Raw genomic sequence first — 22,502 nt, forward strand, 5'->3', positions numbered from 1 at the left:
TATAAAATTTCAAGTCAAATCCCTATTGGTGCATTATTTAGTTTGTTGGCACCCATGTTAACGGGTGCATTATTTAGTTTGTTGGTATCCATGTTAACGGGAGTGTTGATAAAAGGTTTTTTATTTTCCTTTTTGGTGTCTGAGGGGAACAAAACTATTCCATGAATATGGGTATTGCAATGCATCTTGGGTTTTTCTTGAAAATGTCTATGACTAGTTCTACCAATAAAGAATTACGAAAATGCATTTATTTCTAAAATCTTTGACAAAATCCACAATTTCAATATTTTAACTTGCTAATTACTAAAAATAAGAAATAAAATAGTGAATTATTGTGTGTTTTAATGTGTCTTTTTTGAAGAAAAAAATTGTTTAAACATATGCAAATGAGGTAAAAAGAGGAAAAGTGGAACCAAGATACCTAGTATTTAACTTTGCATATTCCTTAATCCGCACATCCCTTACTTTCACCAAGTTTAGAGTTAGTAAGATTTTTCAAGAAGTGAGACTTATAACATATTCTTATAGACATTAGCAAATGAGGGAGACTCTCATTGTTGACTTTACGCATAGTTTTTATATAAATACCATTAGAAATATTTATGGGTGAAATATAACAAATTTTAAAAATTCTTCCAATTCAATAATTAATGTGATTTTAATAATTTTGGCTTCATGTTTGTTTTGCAAGCATAGAGTTCATAATATGTGTTAACATTTTCAAATATATTAGGTGTAAGAGAAAATCAAGTAAAACAAAAAAAATATATTATAACTTCTTCATGCTTCTGCAATATTGTGGGATGAGTCAAATGGTGCTTACCCTTTTACCTTCGCACATAGTTTGCTTCCACATAGTCTTTAGCTCCACAGATGCCTTGCATAGTTTTTAACTCTACACATACTTTTGCCACACAATAGTTCCCCTTCCCCGCATCCATAATTCCATGTGTCCGCATCCATTCTCACCTCCACACACTTCATGCGTCAACCTTCATTCCATTGAGCACTTCTTCTACACATGTACTGCTTCACACAATTTATTTCCTACATTTTTCCATTCTTGGATGCTTTCCTACCTCATGCTATTAACTACTTGTATTCCACATGTTGTGATTACAAATATCTCCTAGTATAATATTTACACCATAAGGCATTACTCTATGAAAAGAACTTTCTAATGTGCCACGTGTACCTTTCTGCACCATCAGATCGCGTGTTAGACGATTGAACTGTTGTCTTCCATCGAATTATGCAGTATTTTGTTATTCTGCAAATTATTCGGTTTTATTAGTGTAGTTTTTCTATTCAGTTTCAACATCCACGCGTCCCTCTCTCTCTGGCATCTAAGGGCAGAGATAATTCATTGAACTACAACAGGGAAATGGTTGATAATAATTAGGAGCAACAGATACTAACCAGCATGAAGTTTCAGGAGCCTCTCTTGCGATACCTTGCGAAAACCTTCGAGTGCTTGTAAGTATACCAACCCTCTTCGTTAATGCGGTCTTTTCTCAGAATTAGTACTGAACTCTCGGCAATTCCATGGCCCAAAATGAAAATTTACTTATCTAAAACAAATACCCAAAATTCTTAAATCCAGAAAACTATTGGAACCCTTGAATGAGAAAATCAATCAAAATTTACCACGAAAACCCTAACAATTGAATGTGGGTTGTATATTCTTGTTAGAGTTTGGGAATGAGGTGACTCTATGGAAATTGTACCAGTTAACCGCACACCTTCCCATCGAATTTGATAGTAAAGTCCTAGGGTTTCTTGAAACATTCCATTTCTCATATATCCTCTCAGCATTGCATTCCAATAAAAGAGATTTCTCGTTGGAATTTTGTCAAACAGTAAGCGTTCATCGGGCAGACTGTCGCACATGGCATATAGGTTCACGAGTTTCGTACTAAAGAAAATATTAGGCTCAAAGACGCTCGAAAGCATGTGGGTGTAGACTCGTTTTCCCTCTCAGAAAGCCTTGTTTCCAGTACATAGCTGTAATAAAGAATTATAGGTAAGAGGTTCTAGTTGAATGCCTCGGTGGTCTGGAAAATTCAGGATTCCTATTGCCTCCTTCATTCGCCCTTCTCTGCAAAGCCAGATTATATCTGCATTGATTCTCTGCGAGGATGATGTTTCCTGGAGAGCAGTTATGGCACTCGCTGTTATGGTTGAGGTTTTAGCACTCATTATTTCAATGATTTCCTCAGAAAAACACAGTATGGTGTTGAGATGGGCCGAAGCCATTCATCACGTAAACCATTTGCACGGATTTGCACGGTTTTGGCTTCCCAAGAAAGCATCCTTACAAAGTCCAGGAATTGTCGCGAAAGCGTCCATGGCAAGCTGAAATGAGTAGTGCAAGTATTTTTGCGTACTTTTCGCTGCCTGCCTGGTGTGCGGGGCAAAATAATTTGACTCACATGCAACAATTTATTTAGCATATGCACAATTTGGAAGTCACTCAACTCAACTCATCACATTCCCTGCCTGAGCTTCCTTCCATCGACGTAGGCCACTATATATACCTACATAATACCAGCAGGTGACTCAGTTGTCTACGAAGCAAGCCAATCAAGCAAGCAAAATTTGTTTGCCAAATTCCATTCCAGTGCATATAGCTAATATTTGCTGTAATGGCTAGCGTTTCTGTTGCTTCTTCTACTCTGTCGACAGGTAGCAGCAGCAGCAGCGTGATCAGGAGGACGTCCAATCCTCATCCAAATGTCTGGGATTACGATTTTGTGCAATCTCTTCAATCCCCTTACACTGTGAGTAAATCTATTCTTTCTTCTGATCAGATCAAGTATTTATATCACTTTTGATAATGATCACTAACTGTGTTAATTGAACAGGATTCTTGCTATGCAGAACGCGCGGAGACACTTATTAGTGAGATTAAGCTGATGCTTACAGGTGTTGGAGCCAAGATGCACAGTAGTTAAAAACGCATATACACAGCTATTAAATCATGCACAGGAGACACAACAATTTAACGTGGTTCACCCAACCAATCTGGGCTACGTCCACCAAACATAGGCATCGACAATCTTTATTAATCAAACAAGAGATTACATAATTAATCAAATCCTCACAAACTCTCACACCAAACTATCCGTATCCTATTTTATAGCAAGGAGAATCTAACTGCCTCTCACATCAAATTTAGGATGCATTAATTCTCTCCCAACAACTTGGAGCTAATCTAGAAACAAATTTCTATTGTTGTCATACACTGGGATTTTTGCCTATTTTATTTAAAACAGAAAATCTCAACAATCTCCACCTTGACAACAATTAGCATGATGCCCTGTTTGTTTATTATTTTATCCTTTCTGCAAGCCAAGAGAAGCCAAACACCAACGTAGCTTCTCTAACAAAACTGGTTTCGTGAACATGTCTGCACAGTTTTCCTTTGTATGCACCTTTTCAAGAGAGACTCCCCTTTCAGTGATAACCTGTCTTACAAAATGGTACTTAATTGGAATATGCTTTGATTTACTATGATAGGCCGTATTCTTAGCCAAATGTATTGCACTTTGACTATCACAAAGTAACCTGATGTTGTCCTGTAACCTACCAAACTCACCAAGCAAACCTTTCAACCAAACCGCCTCTTTGCAAGCATGCGAAGCAGAAATGTATTCTGCTTCATTAGTGGATAAAGCAACAATGTTTTGTAGCTTTGACATCCAGCTAATAGCTCCACCTGCAAGAGTAAAGACATACCCTAAAGTTGACCTTCTCTTATCCAAATCACCTGCAAAATCAGAATCCACATATCCGCAAACATATTCACTACTCTTATTGTAAGTAATACAATAACTACTTGTGCCTCTCAAATACCGAAGCACCATTTCATTGCTGACCAGTGTTCTTTACCCGGATTTGCCATATACTTGCTGATAACCCCAACTGCATGTGAAATATCTGGTCGCGTACACACCATCGCATACATCAAACATCCTACTATATTGGCATATGGAATTCGAGACATATAATCCTTTTCTTCATCTGTATTAGGACATAAACTGGAAGAAAGCTTAAAATGGGAAGCTAAAGGGACTGACACAGGCTTCACATTGTTCATACCAGACCTCACAAGTATTTTCTCAATATAATTTTGTTGTGATAGCCACAGCTTACCATTGCCCCTGTCTCTGAAAATCTCCATGCCCAAAATCTGTCTTGCTGCTCCTAGATCTTTCATATCAAATTTCCTTGCCATCTGAGTCTTCAACCTGTTGATTTCTTCAATGCTTTTGCTTGCTAAAAGCATATCATCAACATACAACACTAAGATAATGAACATGCCATTACTTACCTGTTTAAAGTAAACACAATGATCATATTCACTTCTTATATATTTTTGACTCAACATGAAAGAATCAAACTTCTTATACCACTGCCGAGGCGACTGCTTCAGGCCATATAATGACTTCTTGAGCCTGCAGACAAATATCTCATTGCGATGCTGAACAAACCCTTCCGGTTGTTCCATATAAATTTCCTCATCTAAGTCTCCATGTAGAAATGCAGTCTTAACATCTAATTGCTGCAACTCTAAATCAAGCAAAGCCACTAATGCTAACACAATTCTAATTGAAACAATTTTAACCACTGGTGAAAAAATCTCATGAAAGTCAATACCGGCTGTTATCACAAAATCAAGCACTGAAAGGCTGCTGATCAGGTAGACTCTGTGCAACTATTTCAAACCAGACTTTTGACTAAGGCTTAGCCTCCTTAGCCTGAGAGGGCTCTCTCAAAAGGTTATTGATTTTGACTATTGATGAGATGGCTAACTCTTGCAAAGTAAATTTAACAAATATGTTGGCTGGACAGACATTACAAAGACTTCCATTGGGCTTATGGAGTTAATCATCCTTCAGTAAACTATAACACTACTCATACATAGAAGTCAGGGCATGTAATGTTTAAATACTCAAAACACATCTCATGGAAACTTCAGCTTACAAATACACACAGGAAATCAGAGCAGCAAAGTGAATTCTGAGTGATTGTGTATCTATACAACTGTAAAAACATAAAGGATAAAACAAAACCACATATCTTGAGCATTTGAAACACTGTATGAATCCTGAGAAGAAAAGTAGTCACTTGTATTACTGAAAATGAGTTTGTACACAAGCCAAAATAACACTCTGTTTTCTCAAATATCCAACCCTCATTACATAAAAGTTTCATCTATATATAGAAACATAACTTTAACTACTTTGAGCTTCCTCCTCCAGCATGAGGGGAGCTCGATGACTGCCACTAATTACCTCTATCCACTATTGAACTAACTCATTAAATACAATAAGTACTAAACTGGAATTTTAAAGAGTCCTAATTTAACTATAACTCTAATTCTATCCTCCTCGTAGAATGATTCTTTCTTGTTCTTTGACACCTCTCTCCTTTTAGTTTGGCCGAGATGGCTAAGAAAATGATTCAATGTCCCATACTAGCTTTGGATGCTGAATGCTTTGATGGTTCAGTGATGTTAGGAGAAAACCCCTGTTTTTCCGGTTCCAGTCTTCCACCACTTATTCGAAAATGCAGCAGCATGTCTCCAGCTCTTTAATATCCCAACAATGTAGAGCACCACCATGTTTCCAGATGTGTTGGAGGCTTCGTTGATGAACAGGTGTGCAAGCCAAGTCTCCTCGTATGCAACTCTTTCCAAACCCTAATGACCGGTAATAAAGTGCCTTTATAATCAAAACTTTAACTTGAGCCAAAACATTTCACTTTTACAAAGGTACACCTGTCATCATTTGAATGGCTATGCTATCTTCATTTGGTCTCCTAAATGTCCCTCAGATGTTTCCTTTGAAAATTTCTGATCATCCTATCAAATTGTTTGTCTGCGTTAAAAAACAACACCTACAGCAGTTTCGTAGCGCGCTACGAAACTGCTGAATTTGCTAAAACAGTGTGTATTTGCCCTGAGGTATTTACTGCTTGGACCTTTGATTTTTTAAACCTTCTTTACATGTGGCAGAGATCTATATGTCCTCAAAATAATGAAACTAAGCAAAATTTTACAAAACTTAGAACAACACCTTTCTCAACATCAGTTAGCAGCTATTTGACCTAGCTGTGCCTTTAAGTCTGCAACCTCCTTCCTCAAGGCTTTGTTTTCAGCTCTTAAATGCATGTTTATTTTTCTAATGGATTTGGCCTGTTTGAGAGCTGGAACAGTCCATGTGTAAACATCAGCTACTGAATCCACCTGGCTTACTAGGTTTTTACTTCCTCTCAAAACAGCTTTTCGATAATTTGCATACCTGACTGCAGACTCCCTAGTGGCACTATTCACCTTGGCAATTACATTTTTTGTTGCCTCCAACTGGTTCTTTATAGCTATAATGTTACCTCCTTGGGAAATAATGACTGTTCTATTCTTGTCTTTTTGCTTAATTTTCTCTGCCTCCTCTGTTCTGGACAATTCCTCTGCTACCTCTGTTCTGGGCAGTTTCTCAGCTTCCCTTACTTGTTTTCTTGTAACAGGTCTTCTTGGTTTGAAGATAAATTCATCACCTGGTTCATCAAACCTCAGTCTTTTTGAAGCTTTAGATTTCTTAGTGCTTTCTGGTGATGATTGAGTCAAATCAATGTGCATTGGTTCAATATGCACCGGTTCAACCTGCTCAAACTCAATGGCCTCAAGCAAATCACTCAAGCTGGCCTTAGATATCGGGCTTTCCTCAACAGTTAATGCTTTGCCTTTTTCTTTGCTTATTTGACTCCTTGTCCTAACTCTTGACACTGTTTCAGATCCACTTGGTCCAGGTACAACTTTCTTATGCTTAGCTTCTTCTTTTGATGATGGCTGAGGTTGCTCTTTAATGATCAGTGGCTTCACTGATTTTCTCAACTGTGACTTGGCCTTCTTTTTATCTTTTGCCTCCTTTCGAAGCTCAGCTATCGTGGGTTCTTCAACTGATTTTTCTTTTTCTCTAACTGGCTGTGGAGTAAGACCTGTTTTACTCTGGAAACCAGCCATGAAGATGAAGGAGTTCCAGTCTCTACCAATTTTCTAAAGACCATTCAAAACTAACAATTTAACCAAACCATGGTGAAATAAATATGTTTCACAGTCATCCTTCCTTAATTGCACTTTGTCACACATTTTGCTTAGACTGCGAAACAAGTAAAAGGGAATATCTATGGATGCTTTACCAGTGAAATGTAACAGCAACTTGAAGTGATAAGAGTAGACCTTATTGTATCTTCCCTCACAGGTTAAGTACTTCTGAATACAGGTGAGAAGAAGGGCATAGTGCTCCTTAACATAGTTTCTAGGCACTGCTTTTGTTAGGTCTTCATTCACATATGCCTCTTTTAAGAACTCTTTGCATGGATTCATATCGAACTTAAAGTTCTTAAACCATTCTTGCCCCCCTCTTGGGATCTCAGTTACAACAGCAATTGCCTCCGGAGACACTTGTACTTCTAACATAGCTATTTTAGAATTCAAACCCGTGAAGTTTAAAGCAAAATCCTTTGTTACCTGAACATGGCCACCCTACAGCTTCTTACAGAAATTCCAAAAACCGGCATCCTTGAAGGCTTTCTTCAAGCCTTCATCTCTTAATGCAAGGTCCAAAACTTCAGGCTCTGTTCTCTGACATTTTCCAGACCTATGCTCTTTCCTCTCCATTTCGCTTTTGAAATTTTCACACAGAGAATGGCCAACAGCTTCAACTCAAATGGTAATTCAATTTTTTTTTAACGCGGGCTCGCTTGTAATCAGGCTCACTTGAAAAACTCGGGCTCGCTTGCAAAGTAAAATATCTCATCACACAGGTTGGTCATTTATGCATCATCTACGATCATCATAAAAAATCCTTGCACGGTAAAACCCATTTGAATAATATTTATGTGCATGCCTACAAATCTATTGGTGGAGTGATGGTTAATGAGTGTTTGGGAGGTATGCCCACTGACATGAACGGACGGAAGTGGTGACTCATCAACAGACTTGACCCTTTGAGGAATATACGCTGCAAAACACACGAATCTGCGATTTCGTAGCGCAGTTAGTTATGAATTGGCATAATGCGCTGCGAAACGGCTTGATGCTGACGCGCTGCGAAATGGCTAAACAATGATTGCGCTGCAAAACTAACCAATGAGACTGCGCTGCGAAATTACGGAAAGGATCGGTGACATGGATAAGACAAGACATGGCTTTAGCAATCATGATGGAGGATGACCAATAGGATTAGAGAACGATTTACATCAGACACCTTTAAAACTTCAACCCTAAGTAAGAAACATAGGACAAAAACCATTTGACACCAACTTTTTGACATTTAACTTGGACAAAGGATTATATACATATGTTTATAGTTCTAAGTGATAACACCGGCTTTCTGAGAAAACCCTTTTGCAACCAGTCTCGCTTTGTACCTGTCTTCCGTATCATTCACACCTCGTTTCAGCTTGAAAACCCATTTACACCCCACAGTTTTCCGGCCTTTGGGAAGTTCAACCAGATCCCATGTGCCATTCTTACCTAAGGCCATCATTTCTTCCTTCATGGCTACTTTCCATTTGTCACTCTTTGAACCTTCTACAGCTTCCCGATAACACAAAGGTTCATCATCGTTAGCAGTCAAAGCAACTGAAGTAACATAATCATCATACCTTCTCGAAGGATGTTTGATCATTGTAGACCTCCTTAAGGATGTTTCTGGTGCTTCCACAATTGGTTGTCTATCATCTGTAGGAACTTCTTCATGATCGCCATCTAAGACCTGTTCATGACCTCCATCTGAACCCTGTTCATAATCTGATTCTGAAACCTGTTCATGACTAGAATCTGAACTATGGTCGTCATGACTATCATTAGAAGTGCTGTCAAACTGAATGTGCTGGAAATCGGATACATCATCCTGTTTCAATTTATTATCTACATCTAACTGTACAAGAGAGGATTCATCAAACTTTACATCTCTGTTGATGATGATTTTGCGGGTATTCGGATCCCACAATCTAAATCGCTTTGTTCCATCACCATACCCAACAAAGACATACCTTTTCGATTTCGGATCTAATTTAGTTCGTTGATGTTTAGGCACTAGAGCATATGCATCACAACCAAACACTCCGAGTTTAGAATAGTCACAAGGGTGTCATTTCCATACCTCTTGCGGAATCTTGCAGCCTATCGCCATTGATGGAGATCGGTTTATCACATAACATGTTGTTGCCACTGCTTCCGTCCACAACTCCTTTTGCAACCCGGCGTTACTCAGCATACTCCTTGCTCTCTCTAGAAGAGTCTTGTTCATGCATTCAACAACTCCATTTTGCTGAGGAGTATAAACCGTGGTCTTATGTCTCTCAATCCCTGCATCCTTGCAATAGCTGTCAAACCACCATTGTCAGTTCTTAAACATTTTATTGTTCTACCAGTGCTATTTTCTGCCAATGCTCTAAACTGCTTGAAAACTAAAAACACATCAGACTTCCTTTTCAACGTGTAGACCCACACTTTCCTAGAAAAGTCATCAATAAATGATACAAAATAAGACGAGCCACCATATGAGGTTGTAGGGGCTGGTCCCCAAACATCTGAATGGATATAATCAAGTATGCCTTTACTAGTATGTTTGCCTATTTTAAACTTTTGTTTACTTTGTTTTCCAAACAGACAATGCTTACAGAAATCTAACTTTCCAGACCTTGGATTAGGAGGTAACTTGCGATTAGCCAAAATATTTAACCCTCTTTCGCTCATATGGCCCAACCTTTGATGCCATAGGCGAATGGAACTACTGTCATGTTCAGACAGGGTAGACACATGAACTTACCCTGTTCTTCCTTCTAACTGAAACAGATTTCCTACTTTCTTAGCTTTCATTACTTGTAAAATACCTTTGTAAATTTTCATTACTCCACCTTGAATGACAGTTTTATATCCATTTGTATCAAGTGCCCCCAGTGAAATTAGATTTTTTCTTAAATCTGGTACATGTCTTACATCAGTTAACATTTTGGTTGTCCCATCAAACATTTGCAGCTGTATACTCCCTATTCCCACAATATTAGATGTGACATCATTACCCATGTACACGACTCCATCATTCACTGATCTATATGTCTTAAACCAGTCTCTATGAATACACATGTGGTTTGATGCACTGGAATCTAGCAACCAATGTTGATCATGATTTGACAAATTAACTGATAAAACTTCGTCGCTCATACCTGAACCAGATACTTAACCTGTATCAGTCGTGTTCGCTTCCTTCTTTTCTGTCGATGAAGCTTCTTTAGAAGTTTGTTGTCGCTTCCAACAATCCTTCGTCAAATGCCCTGATTTGACGCAGAACCAGCACTTGACTTTACTCTTCTTCCCCTTGGACTTTGAACGCGAATCACTGCGCTTACCAGAGTGTCTTTCTCTAGAACGACCTCTAGCCATCATTGCCTCTGATGTAGAGGTGTCAGCATTCGACCGCTTCCTGGTTTCCTCAGATAACAAAGCTCCGACGACATCATCAAATTCAATGGTTTCGGATGAGCTAAGACTTATAGACGTGACAAAATGATCCCACGACTCAGGCAATGAGCACAATAAAGTTATGGCTTTATCCTCGCCTTCAATTTTTACTTCTATGCTTTCTAATTGCACCATTAAAGTATTAAAAACATTCAAATGATCAGTAATGGAAGTACCTTCCTTCATTCGCAGACTGTATAGCTGCCGCTTCAGGAGAATCCAATTTGTCAAGGATTTCGTCATATACATCTTCTCCAACTTCGTCCACAAACCAGCTGCAGTCTTCTCTGACACGATTTTAAATAAAACATCATCAGCCGAACACAGCCGAATAGCGCTCAAAGCTCTTCCATCCAATTCATTCCATTCATCGTCTGTCACGGGGTAAGGCAGTTTGGATCTTCCCGGCAGCACCGTTGCCACGCCTTGTTGTACCAGCAAATCATGCATCTTTAACTTCCAGATCTCAAAATTATTTTTGCCATTAAATTTCTCGATTTCAAATCAGGCACTCTGAGTTTTCACCATCTCGTCTTAAAACAAAGAATCTCCAAATTTAAAAAAGTTAATAAATAAAACACCGCCTATGCCTTATTGTACAATTGATTTTGTTGTTTGAATCTCAGATTTCAAGTTAAAAAATATTGGCGCTTGCTGATGACCACAAGAACCGCGCCATTTAAAAAACGCTGTAGTGCTGACAAAATGGCGCGAGTATACCTTGAAAATATGCGCTGATCAGCAAATTAGCGCATTGGCGCACTTAATTGCATAGGATCCGTGCCATTTCAGTTGGTTGGCGTGACTCTACGACACCAGCGCTGTCATACCACCTCCACGTAGGTTGGGTAAACTCCACGCAGGTCTCAATGCTGGAGTACTCACCAGCAATCATGCGCTCCTATAAAAAAAAAAAAAAATGGAATAATGACTAAGCAATCATTGCAGTCACCACGCTGTATCAATGCTGTTCCGCACCGACGACAGGCAAACTTCCACGCAGAAATATACGATCCATGCACCACCAATCCACTGGAATCCACCCAACAATCGAATACCACGCACCAGCACAACACTAATTGAATACCACCAGCGCTCCACGTAGCACCAGCGCTCCAATACACCACGCAGGTCCACACAGCATACAACAATACGCACCAGCACTCACAAACCAGCACGCACAAATAGTCATACGCCAGCAATCAGCACCAGGCACCAACAATCAAAGGAATAGACCAGCAATCTCCACGCCTTTGCACTCCACCTCCAGCACGCAAGTGAATAAATATAATAGCAATCCTCTCCACGCAGTTTTGGTAAACGACCTCTACGCACAGCAATATGCAACTACCATTACGCAGGTCCACACATCAGCTGAACATGCAGTTCTAGAAACAATGACCTCCACCGCTGCGCCAGGCCTCCAACATTGCTCTGATACCACTTGTTGGAGCCAAGATGCACGGCAGTTAAAAACACATATACACAGCTATTAAATCATGCACAGGAGATACAACAATTTAACGTGGTTCACCCAACCAATCTGGGCTATGTCCACCAAACATAGGCATCGACAATATTTATTAATCAAAAAGGAGATTACATAATTAATCAAATCCTCACAAACTCTCACACCAAACTATCAGTATGGATACCTATTTTATAGCAAGGAGAATCTAACTGCCTCTCACATCAAATTTAGGATGCATTAATTCTTTCCCAACAACCTGGAGCTAATCTAGCAACAAATTTCTATTGTTGTCATACACTGGGATTTTTGCCTATTTTATTTAAAACAAAAAATCTCAACAACAGGTGAAGGAGATGCTTTAGTGATCACCCCATCTGCTTATGACATAGCATGGGTAGCTAGGGTGCCTGCCATTGATGGTTCTTCTCGACCGCAATTTCCCCAAACAGTTGATTGGATTTTGAAAAACAAGTTTAAAGATGGTTCATGGGGAACTGAGTCGCACTTCCTCCTGTTCGACCGCCTGCTTGCCACTCTTTCATGTGTTCTTGCGCTCCTTAAATGGAAAGTTGGGCATGTGCAAGTAGAGCATGGTAAGAACTGAAATTGGGATTTGAGAGTTGTCTTTTTAATTCTCCTTAAATGGAAAGTTGGGATGTGTGAGTCGAGCAGGGCAAGAATTAAAATTGGGATTTGAGAGTTGTTTTTTTAATTTTTTATCATTGTCATCATGTAGGGTTAATATTAGTAATCGGGTTAATTTTTCATGTTTTTTCTTAAAAAAATATTTACTAAAATTTTGATCCTTCAAATTTCATTTCCTTGCATCAAGAGAGCAATTTTTGAACAATTGTTGTGGATATATTTCTCTAAAGCCATTTTTGTGGATATAAAACTTGCAGTAACCTCGTGATCATGTAATTGTCATTAATTGTAATGACAATTTCCATTGATCTGTATATACAGGCATTGAATTCATAAAAAGCAATCTGGAAGCAATAAAGGATGAAAACGATCAGGATAGCTGTGTAACAGACTTTGAGATCATCTTTCCTTCCTTGATAAGAGAAGCCCAATCTCTGCACCTCGGACTTCCCTACGACTTGCCTTATGTGCGTATGCTCCAGATGAAAGGGCAGGAGAAACTAGCCAAGTATGTGAATTCAAATTAACATATTGTCAATTCAACAACCGAATTAGACCATATTACTTAATGTTATGCAAATTCTAATAAATGAATGTTGCAGCCTCTCCAAGGACGAAATTCATGGCGGAACATTGTTGTCATCTTTGGAGGGCATACAAGATATGGTCGACTGGGAAACAATAGTTGATGTTCAAAGCCAAGATGGGTCTTTCTCAGGCTCACCTGCTTCTACTGCCTGCGTCTTCATGCACATTGGAGACATCAAATGCCTTGAATTACTGAACAGCGTGCTCACTAAGTTGGGCAGTTTTGGTATGTATGGAGGTTTCATGTTGTTTGCATCTTGGCCCTATCCTTGCTTTACTTTTTAAAATTCAATAAATTTAATTAACTACGCATACTGCAGTTCCCTTCCTGTATCCTGTGGATCTGCTGGAAGGCCTCTTAATGGTGGATAATATTGTGCCTTTGTTGGGTCCCTATAATACTAGTAATTACCCCATTACTATTGTAGTTATACCCCTTATTTATATTGTTGTGCCCCTATTACCCCCATATTGTTATTTCTGTGCCCCATAGAATCCCTCTATTGCTATTTTTGTGGCTTTATATTATTATTGTTAGGTCGGCTGGATTATATTGTGACTCCTTAGACTCCTATATATATAAAGGAGGTTTTGTCATTTGTATCATCCAAGAATTGTTCATTTATGTAATGTAAAGGAGGTTTCCCCCTCGAAAAGGCTGAATTCTAAGGCGTGGATCTCTCTTTTCTATCTTTTTGTGAGCTGGTTTCATAACATTTGGTATCAGAGCTTTGGATTCTAGGGTTTCGCTGCTCCAAACAGGTCATCGTGGCATTTTCGCTATAACTTTTTTTCTGTGACGTTTCAGAAGTCGCAGAAAAAAACCCATTTGAGAGGAAATCACGATGAACATTGGGTCCGAATTTCAGAGCTTTTCGCGTGATATTTTCGGAGATATGAGCTAAGGAAGTTGGTCTTTTTGCAGACTCCTGAATTACATTCAAAACAGGTGACCTGGAGAAAATCGTCATAACTTTCTTTCTGAGCATCGGATTGAAATTTCGTAAGAATGTACAGAAAGAGGACGGACTGTAGTTTCTTTTATATATTTCCTAGAGTCAAAGGTTGAAACAGTGACATGTGGCACTTCATACAAGTTCGCTCTACTGAACTAGTCTATAATCAGGTCACTGCGGGAGATTGTGCATAACTCTTTCTTGGAGAATCCAATTTGGATCAGACTAGTGGCATTGGAAAGAGGACATAGAAGGCTACTACAGGTCACAATTTCAGAACTGGATGATTCGAAATTACAGAGATACATCAGATTAAATATCAGGCTTCTACAAAGTAAAAAAAGGTGTGTAGTTTTTTTTAAATTTTTGCATAAGCTTGGTTTGAAGGAATTCAAAGGGCATAGTAAAGAATTATTATCGGTAACTGATGCCCCGAGGAAAGAAAATGCAAACACCTAGTAAGGAACCTGAAAGCTCTAGCATGACTCATGAAGAAGAGGAAGAAATGCTACATGATATATCAAAATTACAAGAACAAGTGCAACAAATGTCACGCTCACAAAAGCTAACAGATGCTAAGATAAATGGCGTGGAATCTAAGATAAAGGGCATGGAAGCTCAGGTGAATGGCATGGAAGCTAAAATTAATGGCATGGATGATAAGATGGAAGAATTGAAGATAAATATGAATAAGTTGCTACAAGAAATGGTCACTAAGGGTGAAAGAGTACTAAAGGAAACTCATGATGAGAACAAAAGAAATGTTAATCATGATTCCATAGACTCTAATGTTGGATCGAAGACTCACCATGTTCCAAAAATCGATATGAGGAAGTTTGATGGCAAGGATCCCGCCACATGGATATTACAGATGGAGCAATTCTTCGATCTCAATAATGTGCAAAACACACAAAAGGTACGTATGGCAACTTTATATTTGGAACCAAATCAGTTTGTATGGTATCAATGGCTTTGTTCTCGTAAACAATTTATCACTTGGGCAATTTTTACGGAAGAATTGATAGCACATTATGAGGATACAAAAAGCAACACTTTTTTTAGCCAATTGATAAGTCTCAAACAAAAGGGTTCAATAATGGAGCACATTGAGGAGTTCCAAAAATTGAACATAAGGGTAAAAGATATTCCAGAGGAGCATAGGATTGATGTGTTCATAGGGTCTTTAAAGGATAATATCCAACATGATGTGCGCCTTTGGGAACCTGATTCATTAGAGAAGGCATTCAGGTTAGCAAGAAAAATGGAAAGCAAAATTATGGCAACTAGGAAGCATACCATTCACAACTATAAAGACGGAAGTGTTGTTGCCCATAGTCTTCCACAACCTACAAGGTTGACACCACAACAATTGGAAGAAAAAAGAGCAAAAGGGCTTTGTTACAATTGTGATAGCAAATACACAAAGGTCATAAGTGTGCTGAGAAGAAATTATTCTACATAGATTGTGAAGAGGAAGAAGAAAAGGAGCAAGAAAGGTCAAAAGAAGAGGATATATTCCAGGAACAAAGCCTAGATGAAGAACAAATAAATCCGACCATATCTTGTAATGCATTGGCGGGAATTACCACTCCTCAAACCATCAAGATAGAAGGACAAATCAAGAAGAAAAAGGTAATAGTGTTGATTGATTCAGGAAGCACCCACAATTTTATTCATTGTAGGGTAGCAAAAGAATTGAATTGCTTCCTATATCCAGCACCAGAGTGTCAAGTGATGATTGCAAATGGAGGAACAATAAATTGTTCTGGAAAGTGCCATAATATCAAGCTATCCATGGGAGAATATGTATTGACTAGCCCAATGCTTTCCATTCCAATGGGAGGTGCTGATGTTGTACTAGGAGTCCAATGGCTACAATCCTTGGGTACAATAGCTTTTAATTTTCAAGAACTTTTCATGAAATTTTCTGTGGAAGGAAAGGAAGTTGAATTAAGGGGTATTGCAGGGAAACCAGGAAAGATAATCAGCTCTAATGGCATGACAAAGCTTCTAAAAAAGGAGCAAAGAGGTGTAATTGCACAATTATGTTCGCTAGATGTTTCCACATTGGAATCATCTATTTCTCCAGATCTCCAAAAAGTCCTGGACAATCATTCCAAGGTATTTGAGACTCCCAAAGGTCTCCCACCTATGCGTGATCATGATCATGCTATTCATCTGATTCCAGGAAGTGTTCCTCCAAACATCAGGCCGTACAGATATCCATATGTCCAAAAAGTGAAATTGAACGTATGGTTGCAGAAATGCTAGAGGCTGGTATAATTCAACCGAGTCAAAGTTCTTTCTCAGCTCCAGTAGTATTGGTGCACAAGAAGGATGGATCATGGCGCATGTGTCCAGATTATAGGGAGCTCAACAAGCTCACTATTAAAGATAAGTTCCCCATTCCTGTCATTGATGAATTACTGGATGAATTGCATGGATCAATTTACTTCACCAAGTTGGATCTTCGTTCGGGATATCATCAAATCAGAATGAAGATTGAAGACATTCCGAAAACGACATTTAGAACTCATGAGGGTCATTATGAATTTTTGGTCATGCCTTTTGGCCTTACCAATGCACCTTCAACATTTCAAGGTTTGATGAATTCAATTTTCAAACCATTCCTTAGAAAATTTGTGTTAGTATTTTTTGATGATATACTAATCTACAACAAGTCTTGGAAGGATCATGTTGAACATGTTGACAAGGTGCTACAACTATTGGAGGAGAAACAATTATATGCAAAAAGATCCAAATGTTTCTTTGGAGTCCAGGAGGTGGAATATTTGGGTCATATTGTATCTCATGAAGGAGTTAAGGTAGACCCTAGCAAAATTAAAGCCATTAAGGAATGGAAAATCCCCACATCCATAAAGCATCTGCGAGGATTTCTTGGGTTGACAGGGTATTATCGCAAGTTTGTTAAGAATTATGGGAGAATAGCAGCACCTCTAACAACATTATTGAAGAAAGATTCATTTTCATGGACTCCGGAAGCAACAAAGGCCTTTGAACATCTTAAAGAGGCAATGTGCCAAGCACCGGTCTTAGCTACACCGGACTTCACAAAAACCTTTATTGTGGAATGTGATGCTTCAGGAAATGGAATTGGTGTTGTTCTAATGCAAGATGAAAGACCCATTGCTTTTGAAAGTCGTCCAATCAAGGGAAAGTTTTTAAGCAAAGCTATTTATGAGAAGGAAATGTTGGCAATACTCCATGCACTTAAGAAATGGCGACCCTACCTAATGGGAAGACACTTCAAGGTAAAAACGGATCATGATAGCCTTAAATACTTTTTAGAACAAAGATTATCCTCTGAAGAGCAACAAAAGTGGGTCACAAAGATGTTGGGTTATGACTTTGAAATCATCTACAAAAAAGGGAAGCAAAATGTGGTGGCAGATGCACTCTCAAGAAAGGATGAGGATGTGGAAGCATTGTTGTGTGCCATTTCTATTATCCAACCAGATTGGATAAACGAAGCAAAGGAGGAATGGAAGAATGACGAAGAAGTGTGGGCACTTATTCGAAAGCTACAACAAGATTCCAGTACTTCTGATACATTTAGCTGGAAAAATGATTCGTTATGGTACAAAGATCGCTTATACCTCTGTAAGAATTCCCAGCTAAAACAAAAGATTCTTATGGAATTGCACACTTCTCCCTTAGGAGGGCACTCAGGATTTTTAAAAACTTACCACAGGGTTAAGAAGGAATTTTTTTGGGATGGCCTTAAATCAGATATTCAAAAGTTTGTGGCGGAATGTTTGGTTTGCCAACAAAATAAAGTTGAAACAATTAAGACACCGGGTCTATTACAACCTTTATCCATTCCAAGCCAACGTTGGGAGGAGGTTTCAATGGATTTTATCACAGGTTTACCCAAGTCTGAGGGAAAGAGTGTCATCATGGTGGTAGTTGACAGACTTACCAAGTATGCACACTTTTGTGCATTATCACATCCATTTAAAGCCAGTACAGTTTCTACTGCATTTATGGAAACAGTTCAAAAGCTACATGGAAACCCAAAGATTATTGTAAGTGACAGAGATCCCATTTTCACTGGAAATTTTTGGACAGAATTATTTTCTTGTCTTGGTACTCAGTTAGCTCATAGCTCATCTTATCATCCTCAATCTGATGGGCAAACTGAGATAGTAAACAAATGTTTGGAAGGATATCTTCGTTGCTTTGTATCTGATAAACAGACACAATGGGTCAAATGGTTGCCTCTGGCTGAATGGTGGTATAACACTTCCTTCCATACAGCAACAAAAATGACCCCATTTATGGCACTTTATGGGTATCAACCACCATCCATCACATCATATTTAAGAGAAAATTCTAAGGTTCAGGCAGTGGAACATCACATCGAACATCAACAACAAGTCCTCCAACTCTTAAAGGATAACCTCGTGTTGGCACAAAATAGAATGAAACAACAGGCAGATCAACATCGCAGTGAAAGAAGTTTTGATGTAGGTGATTGGGTATTCCTACGGCTACAACCATATAAGCAAATGTCCCTAAAGCAAGCTAAGAAGGATAATAAATTATCACCAAAGTATTATGGTCCGTACAAGGTGTTGGAAAAGATTGGTACTATGGCATACAAATTGGAGCTTCCTGCAGCTTCTCGATTGCACCCAGTTTTCCATGTTTCATGTTTAAAGAAGGTTATAGGCGACAAGCTCCCAGTTCAAACAATATTGCCAGAACTTGACGAGGAAGGAAAAATTATATTGGAACCGGAAGCAGTCACAGAAACAAGAACTCGACAGCTACGAAATCGATCAATTTCAGAGTATCTTATCAAGTGGAAGAACTTATCCGCTGAAGATTCCACATGGGAGGATGAGAATTTTATGCAGAAGTATCCAGAACTACTCAAGCGTTGAGGACAACACTTTTTTGAAGGAGAGGGGCATGTTGGGTCCCTATAATACTAGTGATTACCCCATTACTATTGTAGTTATACCCCTTATTTATATTGTTGTGCCCCTATTACCCCCATATTGTTATTTATGTGCCCCATAGAATCCCTCTATTGTTATTTTTGTGGCTTTATATTATTATTTTTAGGTCGGCTGGATTATATTGTGACTCCTTAGACTCCTATATATAGAAAGGAGGTTTTGTCATTTGTATCATCCAAGAATTGTTCATTTATGTAATGTAAAGGAGGTTGCCCCCTCGAAGAGGCTGAATTCTAAGGCGTGGATCTCTCTTTTCTATCTTTTTGTGAGCTGGTTTCATAACAACCTTGGAATCGATAGACACTTTGAAAAGGAAATCAAGGAAATTCTCGATTGTGTTTTACAGGTATCATAAAAATTTTAATTTCACTATCCTTCCCTTCCCCATTTTCTCTGAAAAATCCTTCAACGTAACATTTATGACATGTCCTGCATACAGGCATTGGAACGAAAGTCTGAAGCCCGTTGCAGATCTTGAGATCACTGCTTTGGGATTTCGACTTCTTCTGCTGCATCGGTACAGTGTAACTCCAGGTGGGTACTATGGATTGTGTTTCTTTACAAAAGGGTAGAAGTTCAAATCCCCAGGGGTATAGTATGTATATTTTTCTGAAAGATTCTGGAATGGCAGGGACAGGAATGATGTCAAAAATTGACCTCATTCCTGTCTATACAATTCCATAATTATTCCTGTTCATGCTAAACTTATATCCATGGCAGATTTTAGAATTATTTCTGTTCATGCTAAACTTGTATTTATTCCAGATTCCAAAAATATCTTGGAATCTGACGATTAAGAGAAATCTACAATAACATAAAAATGCTCCTCCTATCCATACAGAACATTCCCTAAATTGGCAATAGAGAATTCAGTGCTCCAGAGATTTAGGAAAATCTGACTTAACCTTTAAATCAACATCATCTTCTGTTCTCTCTTCTAACCTTTGCACGTCGTATTAACAGCTGTTTTCGACAACTTCAAAGATGCCGATAGGCATTTCTTTTGCTCAACCAGTCAATTTAACAAAAATGTAGCAAGCATGTTGAGCCTGTATAGAGCTTCCCAACTCGCATTCCCTGGAGAAACTATTTTGGATGAAGCTAGAGACTTTGCCACAAAATATTTAAGAGAAGCTCTTGAGAAAAGTGAGATTTTCACTGCATGGAACAACAAGCAAAACGTAAGCCAAGAGGTAACCTAATGTCCAGACATGTCGACTCGCTTATTTGTTTTTCTCCACGGAAGCGATTGAATGAGTTTCTAATATTTTGTTTACCATTGCCAGATTCAATACGAGTTGGAGAATTCTTGGCATGCCAGTGTTTCCAGAGTAGAAGCAAAGAGATATTGTCAAGGGTATAGTTCAGATTATGCACGCTTAGCCAAAAGTGTTTATAAGTAAGTGAGACCCCAGATTCAATTTCACTTCATAATTTCTCTTCATCCTTTTTCCCAAATTTAGCATAATTTGCAGGTTCTTTCCTTTAGTGCCTGGCTGATAATAATAATAAGACTGACTAGGTGCTCCATTTTTATCCAATTTCAGGCTGCCCAAAGTAAACAACCAAAAGATTTTAGAATTGGCTAAACTGGACTTCAACATTATCCAAGCAATTAATCAAAAAGAGATGAAGCATGTCACTACGTAATAAACCAACCTAATGATTTATGCTATTATTCCAGAATGTAGTATATATCCACTCTATTTTAATTACTCAGAAATTACTTACTCAGTTTCAAATTTCTTATAATTCTTTCTTTGAATGATGAAACTTGTTCTAATTCCTTCTTTGATTGATTCTGCTCCACAGCTGGTTTAAACATTCGGAGTTCCCTTTATTACCCTTCGGTCGAGTGAGGCCCGTGGAATGCTTCTTCATAGTAGCGGCGGGCACGTATGAGCCCCAGTATGCCAAATGCAGATTCCTCTTTTCAAAAGTAGCGTGCTTGAATACTATTCTGGATGATATGTATGATACATATGGAACCCTTGATGAATTGAAGCTATTCACTGAGGCTGTCAGAAGGTAGGATGTTATTGCAACCATCTTCATCTACATTGACATTGTGTATCATCCTAATTATCTTATGTTGGCTCTTTAGATGGGACCTCTAGTTGACAGAAAGCCTTCCAGACTATATGAAACTCTCCTACAAAATCTTTTACGAAATTGTTCACGAAGTGGTTCGGGAGGCAGAGAAGTTACAGGGGCGCGAATTGCTTAGCTTTTTCAGAAAAGGAGTAAGTAATACGGATGAATTTGTAAATTGTTTTTAACTGACTTACTGTGCAGACATCAATATTGTAATTATTTTATAATCTTAATCTTGAATTCATCAGTGGGAGGAATATCTTATGGGGTATTATGAAGAAGCTGAATGGTTAGCATCTGAGTACGTGCCAAGCTTGGAGGAATACATAAAGAACGGGATCATTTCCATCGGCCAACGTATACTTCTGCTGAGTGGAGTGTTATTGATGGAAGGGCAAATCCTTTCGCAAGAGGCATTGGAGCAATTAGATTACCCAGGAAGGTGTGTTCTCACAGAGCTCAACTGCATCATTACTCGCCTGGCCGACGACATACATACATATAAGGCTGAGAAGGCTCGTGGAGAATTGGCATCCAGTATTGAATGTTATATGAAAGAACATCCTGGAAGTACAGAGGAAGTGGCTGTGAATTACATGTACAGCCTTCTAGAGCCAGCAGTGAAGGAGCTGACGTGGGAGTTTCTGAAGCCCGACGACACATCGGATGTCGACATCCCATTCGAGTGCAAGAAGATGCTAATGGAAGAGACTCGAGTGACGATGGTGATATTCAAGGAAGGAGACGGTTTTGGCATCTCTAAAACAAAAATCAAGGACTACATCAAAGAGTGTCTAATTGAACCCTTGCCACTGTAACTCATATGGTCCTTCCTGCTGTGATGTGACTTTGAGTCTGAACACCTTCCTTCCATATGAAGATGTGCATACATCACCTCCTGAATTGTTTCAGTCTGAGCTTTCACAGAGTGACGCAGACGTTCAATGGAATTAAGATATATTGATTGAACGAGGAGGCTTGGAATTTAGAATCTCGGCATGTTTAATTTAATTATAAATTTATGTGATGGTAGAGATTTGATTTCAATAATTTATTTTAGATTTTGTTTTTTTAATTACGTTATCTATACAAATGAAGTTCATTTGAGATTTATTTCAAGATCATTTTTGTTTTGTTTTAATTATATTTATTAATTAAAAAAATTATATAATCAAATGTAATGTGAAATGTTTTATTTTTTTGGATTATGTGAGATTGATGCAAAATGTTTT

The 22,502-nt window shown here is 38.5% G+C and overlaps 1 pseudogene across 1 annotated transcript; it reads left to right on the plus strand.

The window, feature by feature from the left end:
• The first annotated feature begins 1,275 nt into the window (after window positions 1-1,275).
• Window positions 1,276-22,294, plus strand: LOC149183602 (alpha-bisabolene synthase-like; annotated as a pseudogene). The gene is made up of 14 exons (XR_016257194.1): window positions 1,276-2,780; window positions 2,865-2,925; window positions 12,347-12,595; window positions 12,969-13,155; window positions 13,250-13,461; window positions 13,556-13,619; window positions 19,447-19,515; window positions 19,610-19,710; window positions 20,140-20,369; window positions 20,463-20,575; window positions 20,724-20,822; window positions 20,989-21,204; window positions 21,281-21,419; window positions 21,519-22,294. The product of XR_016257194.1 is annotated as an alpha-bisabolene synthase-like (transcript).
• The last annotated feature ends 208 nt before the right edge of the window (window positions 22,295-22,502 follow it).

Source organism: Pinus tabuliformis, chromosome 3_2, assembly GCF_031772625.1.
Source record: "Pinus tabuliformis cultivar Carrire ecotype Pingquan chromosome 3_2, CPIR1, whole genome shotgun sequence".
NCBI classification, from domain to species: domain Eukaryota; kingdom Viridiplantae; phylum Streptophyta; class Pinopsida; order Pinales; family Pinaceae; genus Pinus; species Pinus tabuliformis.